Source organism: Leiobunum rupestre, chromosome 7 (genome assembly GCF_980474605.1).
Source record: "Leiobunum rupestre chromosome 7, qqLeiRupe1.1.hap1, whole genome shotgun sequence".
Lineage (NCBI taxonomy): Eukaryota > Metazoa > Arthropoda > Arachnida > Opiliones > Sclerosomatidae > Leiobunum > Leiobunum rupestre.
The window spans coordinates 60,834,846-60,849,773 of NC_143390.1; the positions used below are offsets into that span (position 1 = coordinate 60,834,846).

Sequence of the window (14,928 nt, forward strand, 5' to 3'; positions counted from 1 at the left end):
TTAATCATCTAGGACAGGATAAAGTTTTTAAGTGAAATTTCCCAGGGATATTTAGTGCATTCCGATGAATCAGCAATTCCAACTCCCGTAAATGACCCACAAAGTAAAACCTTGAAGGAAGTGTAACTGGCTGTAATTCGCAAATTGATTTCTAAAAATCACCTAAACGGAACTGAAAAAGTAACTCTCATTTATAAACCGTATATTAAAAATAATTCCCTGTATAACAATTAAAATATTCGTAATAATTAAAATATTTATAATTCAATGGACTATATAAAATTATTTTTAACTTATTTTGCTCTATTTAAAGTTTATAAGCAACACCAATTTCCCGAAAAATAACTTAGTCTAATTATTTTAGCTGTACTTGCTGTTTTAAATCACGTTGGGGTGATTGTGAAAGATGAAATTTCCACAACAACTAAAATTTCAGACAATTTAATGTTTAGGAATAGCGCGACCGAAGGTTGACCTAAGCGCAAGTCCCCCTGACTGGGGCTCTCGCCCATAGAGGGTGCAAGGCCTATAGTCGCTTGGTGTCTCCGGTGGAGGCAAAATTCCTTGGAGTCGGGTTACTTGAGAATGTAGCCCAAAGTGGGCGGTTTACTCCGCCTAAGGCTTAATACGACCACGAAACCGATAGCGAACAAGTACCGTGAGGGAAAGTTGAAAAGAACTTTGAAGAGAGAGTTCAAGAGTGCGTGAAACCGTTTAGAGGTTAACGGGTGGGACATCGAAGGTGATCGTCGGAGGGATTCAGTCGGACGTGACCGTAAGTGTCGCGCATCTTCAACGGTGCAGACCTTGGTCGGCCGGGCGTTCGATGTCTGCTTACCGTTTGGCGCATTTCCTTCCGTTCGAACTACGCTGCGACCGGTCTGGTCACTGAGAGATGTCTGTCTTTGAAAGCGGGCACCGGATATAGGCCGGCGGCGTTCTCTTTCGGGAGTGTGCTTGCCAGTGTTGTAGTTGGCTTGTTTCACGAGTGAGCGATCGCCAGACCGGGAACGATTCTAGCACTGTGTGAGCTACGCCGAGAGCTCTCACTTTAAGTGGGAGCGATGTGACGGGACAGTTGTTATCACTTGTTTGGCCGTTTCACCTTTCTGTGAGCGGCTGCTGGCAATCTCCGCTGGTATTCGTCTGCACTCGCCGTTGCACAGGTGGTAACCAACCCGACCCGTCTTGAAACACGGAGCAAGGAGTCTTACATGTGCGCGAGTCATTGGGTCTTGTTTAGGCCCAAAGGGGTAATGAAAGTGGAGGCCAGTTCGGCTGGCTGCCTTGGGATCCCGCGCTCCTCGTGGACGCGGGCGCACCAAGGGCCCGTCCCGATCGCATCTTCGAGGGGCGGAGCAAGAGCGTACACGTTGGGACCCGAAAGATGGTGAACTATGCCTGGGCAGAGCGAAGCTAGAGGAAACTCTGTTGGAGATTCGCAGCGATTCTGACGTGCAAATCGATCGTCAGTACTGGGTATAGTGGCAAAAGACTAATCTAACCATCTAGTATCTGGTTCCCTCCGTAGTTTCCCTCAGGATAGCTGGCACTCGGAGATTGCAGTCTCATCCGGTTAAGCGAAAGATTTAGAGTCCTTGGGGTCTAAAAGACCTCAACCTATTCTCAATCTTTAAATGTGTAAGAAGCCTGGATAGTCACTTGGATGTGAGTGTGAAGTAAGCAGAACTGGCGCTGTGGGTTGAACCAAACGCCGTGTTAAAGGGACCGATGCAATACGCTTATAAGATCCAATGAAATGTGTTGGTTGCTATAGACAGCAGGACGGTGGAATCCGCTAAGGAGTGTGTGACAACTCACCTGCCGAAGCAACTAGCCCTGAAAATGGATGGCGCTTCAGCATCGACCCCATACCCGGCCGCAACTGTCGAAATACTTGTATTTTAAACAGCTGTGAGTAGGAGGGGCACGGAGGCGCGCGTCGAAAGTGCTGGGCTTAAGCCCACCTGGAGCCGCCTCTGACGCAGATCTTGGTGGTAGCAGCAAATTCTCAAGTAAGAACCTTGAGGACTGAGGTGGAGAAGGGTTTATATGTGAACAGCAGTTGAACATGGGTCAGTCGGTCCTAAGGCATAGGAGAAATCCGTTCCGAGGCCAGACTTCTCAATGCAAGTCTCGCTGGTGACCGAAAGGAAATCGGGTGAATATTCCCGAACCCGGACAAGGAGATTGTCCCCTTCGAGGGTACATTGCGGTAACGCAAACGAGCTCGGAGACTTCGATGGGAGTCCCAGGAAGAGTTGTCTTTTCTTTGTAAGGATTCGACTCTCTAGAATCGGCTCGCCCGGAGATAAGGATGGTGTTTCCATAAAGCTCCGCGCCTCTTCCGTAGTCCGGTGCACTCTCATCGGCCCTTGAAAATCCGAGTAAGAAGTAGCGAGACTGGCTGGCAACCATTCGGTTGAGGTCGGACCATTGTCGGGGCCTTCCCGTGGAATGCTTCAGCTGCACGGCGTGCTGGATCTCGTATCTGGCGGCTACTAACAGCCAACTCAGAACTGGCACGGACCAGGGAAATCCGACTGTCTTAACAAACTGGTGGCTTAACCGGGGAGTCGGGGTCCTGCTGTGGGTCGGCGGGCCTCCGTATGAGGGCACGGTGGTCCTGTTTCCCGGCCTTATGGGATTCCACCGGGATCTCCAGTCCCAGCTGTGCCGGGTTACTTGGACTGCTGTGTGCTCGTCATTCCCCTTTAGGAGCTCTTTCCAAAGGGTTTGACTCTCTACCTTCATAGGTAGGGTGTCGGCCGGAGGTGCTAGAGCGTCCGCCCTCAAACCCACTGCTGTGTGAGAAGTGGTCGTCCCATTGCTGCACCTTCTGCTGGGTTGCGTCAAGGGTGTGACCATCAGTAGTAGGGTTCTGCTACCCATGCTGGTTTTGTCACCTGTCCGGGCTTGTAGACGCTGGCGTAGGGCATTCTGATGAGAGACCTCCGGTGGTGTGGTTTAAATCTTACCTGTACACCAGGCTTTAAATTCTGACACACACATGTCTTATTAAAAAAAGCATTACGATGGCCGTTGATCGGTGTTGACGCAATGGGATTTCTGCCCAGTGCTCTGAATGTCAAAGTGAAGAAATTAAACCAAGCGCGGGTACACGGCGGGAGTAACAATGACTCTCTTCAGTCCTGATCTTGACACCTCCTCGTGGTGAGAGTCGGAAACTTCGTTTTATTGGGAAGGCTAATATCTAGCAGGCAGACAGCCAAGTATTTATACTTAAGTTATATCTCGCTTTTATTTTCTGCGGTTTACTTGCATTCAGCGTTTTCTGTTGTGCAATGGCGAGTGGAGGAATATCAGTAGCAGCCATTTTGGAAGCAGTATTCAACTACCCAGCATTGCCAAGCAATACCTGCCCAACGTGTGGAGACCTCTTCATTGACCGTATATCCTTCAAGAACCATGTACAACGCCATGGCCTCTCAATGAAGTACTGTTGGAGACTATGTGGGAAGCTAGGCGCTTCGATTATGATGGTCTCGTCATATTGCATCCCTCGTCTCAGCCGCTTCCTACCGCTTCAAAAACTGACGTACCTCGAGTCCCAAGCAGCGCTCCCATTCCCGGCGCTAGCATCTCTGTAAATTCTTCGCAACCTGATGCTTCTCGCAGACGTCGCCTTCCACGCTTTATCACGTCATCCGACGAATCCGAGGATGAATCGTTCGTGTCGATGGTGTACCCGAGCATTCATGACGTCTCAAGGTCGCGGGGTACATGAGCAAACAAAGCACACCGCTCAGTACGAAGCAAGCCACCACCTGCCATCTAAAATTCGTTAAACGTCTGAAGAACTAAATGCCTTGGCTAAGGCCGAAGCTAAATTGAATCCCACTCTTCGCCACGTCAATATAGCATTGCAAAAGATCCTCCCTCATCGGGAGATTGAAGCAATTAAAAAGTAGATCGGTGAAGATACCTACCTGAAGTTGGTTGCTGATTTTAAAAAGCAACTTCTTTTACGACGATATGCTGATTTTTGCATGCAGAGGCTTATGGGAGTTCGTTATGGTTGAGCAAACCGTCGTTTGCTAAAATTTGGCTGTTCACAAAGTCGCACCGTGATCCGCATGTTACGCGCTTGGATACACTATAAGTTCACGTAAGCGTCGTCACTTTTTTATAGCAGACACCACCGCAGCTGAGAGCTCACTCGAATTTTCTCCAACCTTGATTTTATTTTGGCCGTACTTCACGAGATCATGTGACCAACGATCTTTCGTGTAAACAACTGTTCAATTGAATGGATGTAGAACTTGTAGTCAAAATTGAACGCCAGGATGACTAGTGAATCGAACTTGAAAGGTTTTTTATTAAATTTGAACGCCAAGGTGACTGTTTATTCAAAATTGAGAGGAATTAGTAAAATTAGAACGTCAATCTCACTAACGGGAAAAAGAGGTGAAAATTTTCGAGGCTTTAGTCTTGTGCTATAGCATATGTAACATAATAAAGATAAGTATAAAAATTAGATTAACAATGAAATTTATGTGGTCTAAAGTACGCGAGACTTCCGCCTAAGCTGACATATCTGGTTTCAGATAGGTAGGCGGAATCACGTCTGTTATTTTAGTGCCGACAGCTCAGTTTATGGTTGTTTTGTGGGCCTAAAAACTCAAACGTTCCTGAAAAATTCTAGAATTAAAAATTTTAGTTTCGACTATTTAGCGCGTAAACGTTAAATGAACCAATAATAACTCAACATTCAAACAATCAGACCGTTTAGCAACCGACATTATGGAGTGTTACTAGTTTTTGGGCAAGCACGTAGATATAGAAAGTCTAAGGGGGGGGGACGGGTTATAACACAATCAGATTAAATCGCGAGCGCAGCGAGCGCGAAATATTTCGTTAGCAATAACGCATATTTAAAGTACTGGCTAGACTCGGGACGAGTGACAATGACATTTCCGCACGTGTAAGAAACGAAGTTTTTTAATACATTTATTGTTGCGCTCCTTTCGTAAGAAAGGAATCGAGTCCTAAGGGGGGGTTTAAACCCCCTAAACCCCCCCCCCTTATATACGTGCTTGTTTTTGGGTACATTGAACCCAAGTTGGGAAATAAGACAAATCAGAAAAATAACCCAAACACATAACCCTTTTCAAAATAACCCAAAAGTTTTAGAACAACCCAAAATGGGTTAAAATTAACTCAAACTGGGTCGAAATAAATTTTACCCAAAATATTTAACCCAACCTTTTTTAGCGTGTGGCGACTGAGTGACGACTATCCGGTGCCGGGTTTTGAATGCAAAAATTAACTAGTTCAAAGTTACGGAGGGAGGAAGCGGGTTGCGCTAGTCTCTTAAACATTCCGCAAATATCGAGATCTTAACAAAAATAGAAAAACCCATCCCGATGCCGAGTTGCCCCTTTCTTATTGGTAATACGCTTGGAGACGCAAAGTCTGGCTATCACCTGTGGCCGAAACTTTCACTTTTCTTAAGCCCTATCCACATGGCCCCTGTTCTTAACTTCTTATCCCGTTCTCAACCCGGCCAAATTGTGGGGTGGGAGGTAATCAGCGGAACCCGTAAAAACCCCAAAGTATCCCGCTCTCAAAACCCCTCGCGTCTCGACTTGGTAATCCGGAGAAGTCTTCTTTATTTCATTTTACGTTTTGGTTTCGACTGTTTCGATATGAGCTATCTCCCAGACACCCAAGAGTTTTTGGACGAGCCAATTCCATTTCCAGAGTCGCAAGATTGGCCAGGATATGGCCCGGATTTCACGCAAAAATTGTGCGACGTAGCGCAGAACGCGGCTGGTCTTCCGGTCATTTCGCCCGTCAAGCGTGACAAGCGCCAACCTCCAGGTATTAATATCTTACATTTTTTTATTGTCACACAGGAATGGACAATCGCTGTATCATGATCATACCCTGTTTTTTTTATTATTATTATAGAGCGTTCCGAATCTGAATCTGACCGATTGATGGAATGGCTTCATCTTCAATCGGAAAACCTTTCTCTGAAACGTATGGACAACTCATTAATTAGTATCAATATATAGGTTTAGGTTTATCTATTTCGTAATTTTAAATTAAAGGACGACTCGAAGAGGAAGAACTGTCGAGTTCGTCCAAATTCGCCCGCATGGAAAGAGAAATTGAGAACAAGGACGCCAAATTAATTGAGGCTTCAATAGAGAGTTACAAGAAGGAGCTAAACGAAGCGAACAGAGTTCTAAGAAAAGTCTTAACGGGCTGTTCTTGCATAAATGCACCAAAGATGGAAGGCGTGAATAATTTGAAGAATAAGCCTTTTTATATTTCGATTAATCTGAGGATTAATCAAAATATAAAAAAGGCCCTTTTCATGGCCACTTTCCTTTTGTAACACAATAAGGTTTTACTTATTATGTATTGGTCAAAAGAGTACTTTTACTCTAATAGTTGAAATAAGCTTACATAGCGTGGTTTCACTCTGTCCAACCTATTTGTTACTTCTGGTCATACGTTGAAAGCGATAACCACACATTCGACCAGTGTCGAATACAGCATACGCGTTTTTTTTAAAGTACGCCTTGACCCCCTAAATGTTTTCTCCTATATCTCTGTCGGGTTATCTTGTGATATCTAGCCGACTTGGAAGTCGAACAAGGGTTGCGGGCCACCAGGGTCCAGCAAAAAAATAAAAATAATTATGAAAAAATTCGCGTAAATTTGTAGAAAATAATAACGCTGTTTTCATAGACGAGAGCTAAATCTAAAGTTACACAGTAATTTTCCTTACCTATTTTTCTTATCCCCCCCCCCCTGTCTGGGCCAGTGGCCCTCAATAATTAAAACCTAAGGTGAGTCGGGGGCCCTACGAGTCCCGGGTAAAAATATCACTATTTCAAAGTCTGATATTTATCATATTATGCTAGATATTATTAAACTTTCAAAATCGTTTTCATAAGCCCCAAAAAATCTGTATGCAAATTTTGGGCGAAATCGAAAGGGTTCGGGTGTTCTGCGGCAGGCGTTTTGTCATGGAATAACCCACGCACAAATCCCTAAGATTGTGTGTAAAAATCGTTTTCGACGAGCGAGATTTCGGCCGGTTCCCCCCTTTACCTTTGGCCTACTGAAGGTGTTACCCAAAATCCAGCCCGAATTTTACGGACAAATCTGGGGTTCATTGTGAAATGTGTAACATTTCTTAATGGTTTTGAAAACGTAATTTTAAGATCCGTCAATAACTATGAAAATCAGTTTCGTTGTACATGTCGTTAATTGCCATACTTATTGGCTATTATGTTACTTATGGTTATAGTCAGTTAAAAATTCAATTTGTTTGTTTAAAATTCACTTTGGAATGTATTACACAAGCGAAATTTCCCTTCGTCACAACCATAACAGGTCTTTAAAAAACCTTGATATGCCTACGATGAAACCTTGCTATTTGCATTAGGTGTAATAGGCCCCTTTTAAATGAATATGACAGCATTTTTCACCGCGAAACGATAGTACTCATATCAAGTTTAAATAAACTTACGTAAAAATCAATAAACTTTCGTTAAATTCAATAAGGTTGGTGGCAAAACGGGGCGCTTATTATTGTGGCTGGCTCCTTTCCTCATTCTTCTGGACAGCCTCTCGTTCTTCTCTTCGCGAACAAAAGGATTAAAACGGGATTTCAGGCCATATTCGCCGGCCAAGCGGCGTCGGCCCACCGGGTTTCTCAGATTGTAGGCGAGAGCCACGGGGAGAATGTTATAAACCTAGCTACGTGTTTTCATCATATCCCTTGAGTAGAAACTTAATAGGCATATTGGTTCATATAGTATATACGAAATAAAACTTACGGTGTTTTCCTATGGCGACTTTTCACCTCATGGGGTTTATTAATATTAATATAAATAGGCTAAGCTTATATAATATTGATATTCTATTGTAGCGTCTTCATTGTCCTTACCAACACAGTCCTGGTACTACCCCCCTCTCAAAAAAAAGATAAACAAAACCCCGATGATGATTCCACGTGACCAAAAGGTTTATATATAAACGGTGAAACATTGGTATTAAGTTGAATTTTTTTACACTAATTAACTAATACCGTATACACAGACCAATTTGGTGAAATTAAATATTTGCGAATCTAAGTATTATTAAGCAGTTGTTGGTTTATATATACTGTCGTTCATCATTAATTTTACCATCACAATTGTTTAAAAACGTTTTAATTGGAACAGCTAAGTTTACTTCTATATAAAACGACAGATAAACATAAGAGAGGTTAAACAGGATGCTCTAGAAGCAGTGGCGTAAATAGCGCCCCCGCAGACCCCGCGTTGCGGGGGGGGGCACCCGAGAACTAGGGGCCCCCTAACGTTTATGATTAAAATTGGTGCTTTTTAAAACGGCCTGAGTCGTTTTTCAGGGGGGGCGGAGTTCCTAGTTACACCACTGTCTAGAAGTTTGAACGTTAACTTCGGGAGTATCTAGACGTTCGTGAAATAAAATCCTTTAGAACCAGTTAAGCGTGCTTTCATTTTGACTGTAAAGAAAGCATTTACACGTTTCAGAATTAATTGTTAAACGGGGTACATGACGAATATAAAGAAGTGTCTAACAAATACTAAATCGCGCCTTTTGTATTTCTGCGAATATGGCCTAAAGATAAATATTTTTTTTGTGTACCATAATTTACTTTAGCTGCGTATTCGTAGTCCAATTTCGCCGATAATATACGAGACTTAGGAACATTTCAATAACCATTGCTAAAACGCTCGTTGCTAGAAATGGAACAACCTGCCATAATTATCTCTCGATTTGATGAGCGGGAAAATTTAAATCTCCAGTACTTTTATTTAAACTCAAATATTATACACATTAGCTCGATAGAAATATCGTGTCGTATTCAAGTTGTAAAAGGTTCCGACTCCGAAGTTTAATCGCGAAAAAAAAAACCGTGGAGAATGAACACGTGACTCTCGACGTTGTCGTTCAAACTTCGAGAGTGCCACTCTGCTTAACCTCTCTATAAGTTAAACGTGTACTTAGATTATATGTCATGAGGGTATTAATACATAACTCCATAGTTCAATTATCAAAGATTTAATTTTTAATTAAATTATAAATATTAAAATCTTAAAGTTTAAGGTTCCCGGTCTTAAATTAAAACGAAGATTTTAAATTTAAGAATTGAAGAAAATATAACTTTTTATATTAATTCATTGTTTGTGAAACTTTAAACAATTTTGATATTCACGTTAAGGTATAAAATCCACCACAGTGATTTCCGTCATTCTTAAAGACAGAAAATAAATAGAAATTCGAATTTCCCGCCCATTAAAGAGATAAAATACCATTGAAATTCGAATTTCCCGCCTTTCCAAACGCGCTGGAATAACAATAGGAGGGGAATGCCGAGAGTTTCCAGAGGGTCCCTCTTTTCAAAGAGGGAGATCACGAAGAGCGTCGAAAGAGGGGGAAATTCACTCTCCTGATTGAGCGTTAAAAACGAGGGAGAGAGGGAAAGAGGAACGCTCCATTCCCTCTTCCAGAGGGTCCCTCTTTTCAAAGAGGAAGATCGCGAAGAGCGTCGATAGAGGAGAAAATTCTCTCTCTGGTAAAGGCCCTCAATAGAGAGAGGAGAGGGAAAGAGGAACTCTTCATTCCCTCTGTCGTGATTCCATCAGAGTTTCGCCCATCTGCATTTTGGCGGCCAATTTAGAGAAACTGCTCCATTTATTTTCTCAGTACCACTTGTAGTGAAGTGAAGCTGGTAATCAGTCAGATTTGCTTGCGTAACAGCTAGCTCACATACGTCCTCCTTGGAGGTTCGTTGTAGTATGAGCACCGTTTCGCGAATAGATGGCGGCCTCGTTTCAGGCCATTTCCTCACACTATCGATACGACCGATTTCGGCCGCTGAAATACGCCGCCATAGTTGTGAGCGAATCGAGAAAAATTATCGGTGACTACGGCGCTCGCGTCAAGCGAAGCCTTTTCCCGAGTAAGTTCCGACGGTATTCCGAAAGCCGTCGAACGACCGCTATTTTTTTTCTGAACAAGCGGCGCTTTTAGCGCTCGTTTAAGAATTCTTAAGCGGTACTAACGACGTTTTACGTTGTTACATGGTTTATCATGCCAGTAGTCATATGCTTGTCTCAAAGACTAAGCCATGCATGCCTAAGTACATGCCGAAATAAGGTGAAACTATGGCACGCCAAACCGGACAAAATTCGTCTACCACTCGCTATATTCATACTTTACCTCTTGTTATATTCATAATCGGTCTTGCTATACTCATACTTGGTCTTGTTATATTCTCTCTCTCTCTCTCTCTCTCTCTCTCTCTCTCTCTCTCTCTCTCTCTCTCTCTCTCTCTCTCTCTCTCTCTCTCTCTCTCTCTCTCTCTCTCTCTCTCTCTCTCTCTCTCTCTCTCTCTCTCTCTCATCATCTGACTCTCTCGTGCACGGTCGCGTGAATTTTTGCTCGCGCCATATTTCAAATTCGTTTTTAAAGTATTCGTTTTTATTTGTTAGGCTTAATTTTTTGGTTTTAAATTTTTAGGTTTTTTTTTTACTTGAGTTACGAGATTTTCGCAGCCATGAAAGGTGTGGCGATCGATACGGCACCTGGTCCAGATAGGGTATTAATGAGGTCAATAAAATAAACCAATAGCGCCAAAATTATTGCCATGATTGCTACACTGATGGAACAATGGTCTTACGTGCCTTCGCCGTTAAAGGTTGCGAGAGCAGTCCTACTACCCAAAGGAGGTGACCCCAAGTTTCTGAACAACTGGCGGTCAATCTCAATATTTTCAATTATAAGAAGAATTATCGAACGCGCTTTCGATAAACGACTTAGAGGACAATTTCAACCATGCGCTGCTCAAAGGGGGTTTGTGCCCACACCAGGTACTCACATTAATTCGTCATTAGTTAATGGTGTATTATGTCACGCTAAAACAACCGCGTCGGACTGCGCTGTGGTATTTTTGGATGTCGCAAAAGCATTCGATAATATTGGTTATTTGCATTTGGAAAAGACCTTGGATGTCCTCCCATTCTCGAAGAAGCAACGTGATCTTCTCCTTCTCCTCCTAACTGATAACGAAGTGCAAATTGAAGCCAATCGAAAGAAGACCGGAAAGATTAAAATTAAACGTGGTGTCCCGCAAGGGTGTCCCATATCTCCAACATTATTCAATATTGCCATCGACTTTATTTTAAAAGAGTTAACTGAGGAGACGGTAGCTAAGACTCACGGGTATGAGCTAGTCCAAGGTGAAAAGCCATTATCAGGCCTGGGCTTCGCTGACGATACAACAGCGATAGCGAAAAACAATGACTCTGCTGCGGTTCTGGTGCAGATGATTATGGACGGTCTACGAGAAATTGGACTTTCAGTCAACTGCAAGAAAAGTAAAGCCATACTTATAAAGAATGGACGCTTGGACGTGACCTCAGAGTTCTTCAAATCGCTTAACGGTGATCTAATCCCTACCCTTACGCACGATGAACGGGTAAAATACCTGGGAATTGACTTCAAGGATGAGATAGTCCTTGACAAATTCACCGTCCTGAAAACCGTGGCCGAGAATTTAGATCTGTTGACATCTACCCCGCTGCTACAGCCTAGTCAAAAGTACAACATCATTAATCAATTCGTATGGCCAACAGTCGTTTATCCTTTGCAAAATGCCCCGTTGAAAAACTTGACCAAACAATTCTTGAAGGACTTAGATGTCTCAATCCGTGGCGCTGTGAAACAAATAATCTTGATTCCTAATGATAGCCCAGATGCTATGATCTACTCTCCACGACGGCTAAGAGGTCTAGGAATAGTCCGCGCTTCGTGGGAGGCCTACCTCCAACATTACAGCATCGCGCTGAAACTGAGAAGCATCAATGACCCAGTTCTACAGGCTTGTCGGGACTTCGATACGGAACGTTTGGAGTGTTTGGAGAAACTTCATATTCAATCAAACCCATCAGAGACCGTACCTTCATCACAGAAACTGCGAGAGCTGTTGCGAAATAACGCTTTCGATGATTGGTCGAAGCTTCCAGGGAAGGGTATTGGCGTTGCACAATTTGCCGAGTATCCAAGAGCGAATGCATGGATGACAACCGAAAAGGGACTTTCTTCATCACAGTGGACCTCCGCGATCAAGATGAACTCCAATTGCTGCGCCACTCGGGGAACGAAAGGCCGTTCTGATAGCACAATCTCATGCAGGTATCTCAACTGCGTGAAGAAAGAAACACTTTGTCACGTGCTTCAGGACTGTCCCCATTCTAACGAGTTGGTAATCGCGAGACACAACCGAGTGGTCAATTTGATTGAAGAGAGCTGCTTATCCACCGGACTCGAAGTCCATAAGGAGGTTCATTGTAGGGACGAGAACGGGAGCAACAAACGTGCGGATTTGGTGATAATCGATCGCAAATTTCAAGTCTTGCGAACCGATCCCACAAAGCCCAACGCAAAAGAGCCACACGGTTACATACTCAATCCAACTGTACGATTTGAGCAATACGCGGACCAATCTAACCGTGTTAATAGAGAAAAAAAGGACTATATGGATACGACACACGCGTATTTCCGTGAGAAATACCCAGACGTGGTGGAATGGGAAACTATTGGCCTATATGTAGGAGCTCGTGGTACCATCACAACTTTTTTTGTGGATTTTACTCGAAAATTCAAACTGCCAACGACATTAATAGAAGACGTCACGGCATTAGTCTTGCGTGACTCTATTAATCTACTGAATTTTCATTTATTCTCATCAAATACGCTACGATGAGTTTATTTTTTTTTCACTAGGTAAATTCCTTAACTTATAGTATACAAAAATCTAAGCTCTCTCTCTCTCTCTCTCTCTCTCTCTCTCTCTCTCTCTCTCTCTCTCTCTCTCTCTCTCTCTCTCTCTCTCTCTCTCTCTCTCTCTCTCTCTCTCTCTCTCTCTCTCTCTCTCTCTCTCTCTCTCTCTCTCTCTCTCTCTCTCTCTCTCTCTCTCTCTCTCTCTCTCTCTCTCTCTCTCTCTCTCTCTCTCTCTCTCTCTCTCTCTCTCTCTCTCTCTCTCTCTCTCTCTCTCTCTCTCTCTCTCTCTCTCTCTCTCTCTCTCTCTCTCTCTCTCTCTCTCTCTCTCTCTCTCTCTCTCTCTCTCTCTCTCTCTCTCTCTCTCTCTCTCTCTCTCTCTCTCTCTCTCTCTCTCTCTCTCTCTCTCTCTCTCTCTCTCTCTCTCTCTCTCTCTCTCTCTCTCTCTCTCTCTCTCTCTCTCTCTCTCTCTCTCTCTCTCTCTCTCTCTCTCTCTCTCTCTCTCTCTCTCTCTCTCTCTCTCTCTCTCTCTCTCTCTCTCTCTCTCTCTCTCTCTCTCTCTCTCTCTCTCTCTCTCTCTCTCTCTCTCTCTCTCTCTCTCTCTCTCTCTCTCTCTCTCTCTCTCTCTCTCTCTCTCTCTCTCTCTCTCTCTCTCTCTCTCTCTCTCTCTCTCTCTCTCTCTCTCTCTCTCTCTCTCTCTCTGTCTCTGTCTCTGTCTCTGTCTCTGTCTCTGTCTCTGTCTCTGTCTCTGTCTCTGTCTCTGTCTCTGTCTCTCTCTCTCTGTCTCTCTGTCTCTCTGTCTCTCTGTCTCTCTGTCTCTCTGTCTCTCTGTCTCTCTGTCTCTCTGTCTCTCTGTCTCTCTGTCTCTCTGTCTCTCTGTCTCTCTGTCTCTCTGTCTCTCTGTCTCTCTGTCTCTCTGTCTCTCTGTCTCTCTGTCTCTCTGTCTCTCTGTCTCTCTGTCTCTCTGTCTCTCTGTCTCTCTGTCTCTCTGTCTCTCTGTCTCTCTGTCTCTCTGTCTCTCTGTCTCTCTGTCTCTCTGTCTCTCTGTCTCTCTGTCTCTCTGTCTCTCTGTCTCTCTGTCTCTCTGTCTCTCTGTCTCTCTGTCTCTCTGTCTCTCTGTCTCTCTGTCTCTCTGTCTCTCTGTCTCTCTGTCTCTCTGTCTCTCTGTCTCTCTGTCTCTCTGTCTCTCTGTCTCTCTGTCTCTCTGTCTCTCTGTCTCTCTGTCTCTCTGTCTCTCTGTCTCTCTGTCTCTCTGTCTCTCTGTCTCTCTGTCTCTCTGTCTCTCTGTCTCTCTGTCTCTCTGTCTCTCTGTCTCTCTGTCTCTCTGTCTCTCTGTCTCTCTGTCTCTCTGTCTCTCTGTCTCTCTGTCTCTCTGTCTCTCTGTCTCTCTGTCTCTCTGTCTCTCTGTCTCTCTGTCTCTCTGTCTCTCTGTCTCTCTGTCTCTCTGTCTCTCTGTCTCTCTGTCTCTCTCTCTCTCTCTGTCTCTCTGTCTCTCTGTCTCTCTCTCTCTCTCTCTCTGTCTCTCTGTCTCTCTGTCTCTCTGTCTCTCTCTCTCTCTCTCTCTCTCTGTCTCTCTGTCTCTCTGTCTCTCTGTCTCTCTGTCTCTCTGTCTCTCTGTCTCTCTGTCTCTCTGTCTCTCTGTCTCTCTGTCTCTCTGTCTCTCTGTCTCTCTGTCTCTCTGTCTCTCTGTCTCTCTGTCTCTCTGTCTCTCTGTCTCTCTGTCTCTCTGTCTCTCTGTCTCTCTGTCTCTCTGTCTCTCTGTCTCTCTGTCTCTCTGTCTCTCTGTCTCTCTGTCTCTCTGTCTCTCTGTCTCTCTGTCTCTCTGTCTCTCTGTCTCTCTGTCTCTCTGTCTCTCTGTCTCTCTGTCTCTCTGTCTCTCTGTCTCTCTGTCTCTCTGTCTCTCTGTCTCTCTGTCTCTCTGTCTCTCTGTCTCTCTGTCTCTCTGTCTCTCTGTCTCTCTGTCTCTCTGTCTCTCTGTCTCTCTGTCTCTCTGTCTCTCTGTCTCTCTGTCTCTCTGTCTCTCTGTCTCTCTGTCTCTCTGTCTCTCTGTCTCTCTGTCTCTCTGTCTCTCTGTCTCTCTGTCTCTCTGTCTCTCTGTCTCTCTGTCTCTCTGTCTCTCTGTCTCTCTGTCTCTCT

The 14,928-nt window shown here is 44.2% G+C and overlaps 1 pseudogene; it reads left to right on the plus strand.

The window, feature by feature from the left end:
* The first annotated feature begins 297 nt into the window (after window positions 1–297).
* LOC149937609 (large subunit ribosomal RNA) lies at window positions 298–2,468 on the plus strand (annotated as a pseudogene).
* The last annotated feature ends 12,460 nt before the right edge of the window (window positions 2,469–14,928 follow it).